Source organism: Sinocyclocheilus rhinocerous, unplaced genomic scaffold (genome assembly GCF_001515625.1).
Source record: "Sinocyclocheilus rhinocerous isolate Xijiao unplaced genomic scaffold, SAMN03320098_v1.1 scaffold3833, whole genome shotgun sequence".
In the NCBI taxonomy this organism is placed as follows: domain Eukaryota; kingdom Metazoa; phylum Chordata; class Actinopteri; order Cypriniformes; family Cyprinidae; genus Sinocyclocheilus; species Sinocyclocheilus rhinocerous.
This window is the reverse complement of record NW_015653706.1, coordinates 58745-62369: the sequence shown is the minus strand read 5'-3', so window position 1 is coordinate 62369 and position 3625 is coordinate 58745.

Here is a 3625-nt window from a genome sequence, read left to right as displayed (position 1 = left end):
TGACTTTAGCTTTGTGATACTACATAAAAAATCTGAACGAAACAAAAACAGCAGAGGCTGAATGAGACGCAAATGTCCCTCTCTGACAGCAGGTGGCACTTAAACAGCAGGTGTTTATAGGCTGCTGCCTCTTTAAGACCGAATGCACGGATCCAATATAATGATGCACATGCGATTCACGTTCATTTAAGACATGAAAATACTTGCCGAGATAGTTATTTTGAGATAATTGTGCATGTATGTGACCGTTCAAGCAAAAGAGGAATCAATTCTGTGTTCGTGCTCTTTCTGAAATGCCGCTCTGTATGTGCGCGCACCGAACTGAATTCTTCATGTGCATGAATGGTTTAAAACGCTTGAATGTGTAAATTGCTAAGACTTAGAAACATAATTTTTTCGTTTTGTTTAAGAAATAAAAAAACAAAAATTTAGCTGGATTTTTCGTATTTTTGTTCATGGGTAAAAAATGAGATTATGCCTTAATATTTGTTTTGAATGTGTGGGCGGCGCTGAAACGCCCCTTTCATCCCTTCTGTACTGCACCGATACACAGCAACCGCGAGCTGAGTTCATTTTCAACAGGAGAGAAGTGGCAGGTGAGCCGAGTTTGTTCATCCTGCGGATTCTTTGTTGTGTAGGCTGCTAGTGGCGCTTACAAGATTTTAAAAATCTGTTTTCATGGCTGCTGCATGTTATTGACAAAACAGAAATTACTTTATTCATAACCAATAAAACGGCATTTGAATTTTACTGTATGTGATTGTAACAAAGTTCGTAGATCGGGAAGAAGGAGGCGGGAACCGGCGAACATTTAAATATAAAACTTTAATAAACAAATGAACAAACACAAAACGAAAGTAAAAACAGCAGCCCCTCACGGACGACAAAATAAAACAACAACATAAAATCCAGGCCTGGTCCTCTCTCATCCTTCACTGTCGCAGGGCTCAACGCTAAGGATTTTTTCTACTGGCCTGGTCAGGCCAGTGGTTCAGATTATTACTTGCCCTTATATGAAGTAGATTATAATTATGAATTATGATTATGACTTATGAATTATGAATTTATTTTATTTTATTTTCTATTTTTTCCCATTTTTAAAATTGTGTTTTTTGCCATTTTAATTAAATTTTTATTTATTCGTTTTAGCGTGTTTAGTTTTATTTTCATATATAATAGTTATTTCAGTGTCATTTATATAGTTTATGATGAAATGTTAATTTTAATTTATTTCTATATTTTCTGTTTTCACTTTTCTCAATGTCTTTTGTTAATTTTTTAGTTTTTAAATGGATTAATAGAATTTATTTAAAACTTTTTTTTACTTGGTTACTGTTGTAAACAAAGCAGCGCTGTGCATATTAGCACTACTTTAAATGCATTATACCGAGCCAAGATGCAAAGGAAACGCCATGTTAACTTTTCTGAAAACAGTCAGTTCCCCTCACAGCCATACATACACACATCCATATAAAATTCAATATTTAGGATTTTCTTCCGATATTTCGCAGTGATCTTGCTCTGCCTGCTGCAGTATTTTCTCCTCTTTGCATTAATCTTTAGCATTGCGGGCCTCTGTTAACGGCCGTTTAAAGACTAAATATAATATTAACGTAATATTTTCACACAAATTACATTTTGAAAAAAAAATATTGCAATGCAGTTTGTGTGCAAGCACGGAACAGAGATAGTATGAAATAAAAATAAAACAAATGCCCGGTAGATCGGTGCATCTCTACTCCACTGTATAAATTAAATATAGATTGATCATTGTTAAAGCTACAAAGTCACTCGCCAAGACGGGTATTTTGACATACTTTTGTATGTATTTGTCCTTTCAAACGCAATAAAGACGTGGAAAGAAACTCAACTCGGTGCTCGGGTGTCAGAGACGCAGCTGTCTGTGTGTGCGCTGTACACACAGAAAGCAGCACGCGAGTACTGAATGGAGTTGTCTTTTGCGCCTTGCTGGAATGCTTTTAAGTTGTTTGAATTTTTTAATTAGCAAGGCTTAAAAACAGATACAAGTGATAAACTTTTTGTGACGACGCGGCAGTGGCCCGATCGGGCCAGTGACAAATCCGTCAACTGTCCCAAGCGTCTTTCACGCTGGCCCTGGGCCATCGGGCAGTCCTTATTGTCGAGCCCTACTGTCGTTACTCCTCCTTTTATCCTTCCGGAGCTCCTCCGTGGGACTCGAGACCGGTGAGTGGCGCAGGTGTCGCTCATTATCAATTACTCCATCGGCCTCGCTCTGTTCCCACGGCTCTTGGCCCTGCCCCACTCGTCACATACCCCCATCGCCCCTCCAGGGGAGCCGATCACGACGACTGCAGCGTTCCTGGGGGTAAGGACAAACGAGGCAAGAGAAATGGAGATGGAAGGATGAGGAGAGACAGAGACGAGAGAGTTCCCGGACACACTGCCGCTTGGCCCTCAACCAGCTGAGAGGCTCTCACTCGCGGTGCCATGCGGTGGTACTGGACATCTTTGGTGGACGGCCTGACGCTCCTCCGCCTCCTGGTGGCTGGCCATGGCTCCTCCGGTCGAGGGCAGCCGGCAGCGAGTCCCCCGTTTCCCTGTTCCTCCCCCAAGCAGGCTCCGGCCTCCTGGTGAATGGTGCCGACTCCTCCGCTTCCTCTTGGATGGCAGCCCCTCTTGGATGGCAGCATGTCCCTCCTTCCTCACAGGTTTCAGCATCAATGTAACACACTTCGTAGATCGGGAAGAAGGAGGCGGGAACTGGCGAAAATTTAAACACAAAACTTTAATAAACAAATGAACAAACACAAAACGAAAGTAAAAGCGGCAGCCCCTCACGGACGACTGCCACATAAAACATAATAAAACAACAACATAAAATCCAGGCCTGGTCCTCTCTCTTCCTTCACTGTCGTTACTCCTCCTTTTATCCTTCCGGAGCTCCTCTGTGGGACTCGAGACCGGTGAGTGGCGCAGGTGTTGCTCATTATTATTTACTCCACCGGCCTCGCTCTATTCCCACGGCTCTCAGCCCCGCCCCACTCGTCACAGTGATCTACAACGACATGGAATAAAATATGACACAGATTTTTAGCCTACTCATTTTATTCTGGGCTTATTAAAAGCTGGAGCGCGAAGCTGCACGCAGCAAAAATGACACGAATATTGGGGAAGCGATGGATGGTTTTCATGCTAAAGTAAAGTAAAAGACTGCTTCTTAAACCAGAGAGGGTGAACATGTTGGTATTCTTGTGGGGGCAAAAAACATGCTAGCACTGTCACCGATTTGTTTTTACTTATTAGTTTTATCATTTTTTTCCACCAGGGGATGCCATCCCCCCGCATCCCCCCTCAATTCGAGCCCTGCCGGTACCTATGTAACCGGTATGTACTAGAACCGAATCAGAACGCAGATTTCGGTGCCATGCCTGAGCGATCGATTTAAATATTTGTCCTCTTGTTCTCCGAAACGGACGTAAAAGCATCATCACCACACGTGAAAAATAATTTCCCGACTGAGAAAATGCACGTGAACTCAAGTCGGAAAGCTCCAATAATACAAATCCAACACATCTTGTAGTTATGAGAGTGTCCATGTTGTTTTCACATTCCGACTTAAAAGCACAACTCGGGAAATGAGAGC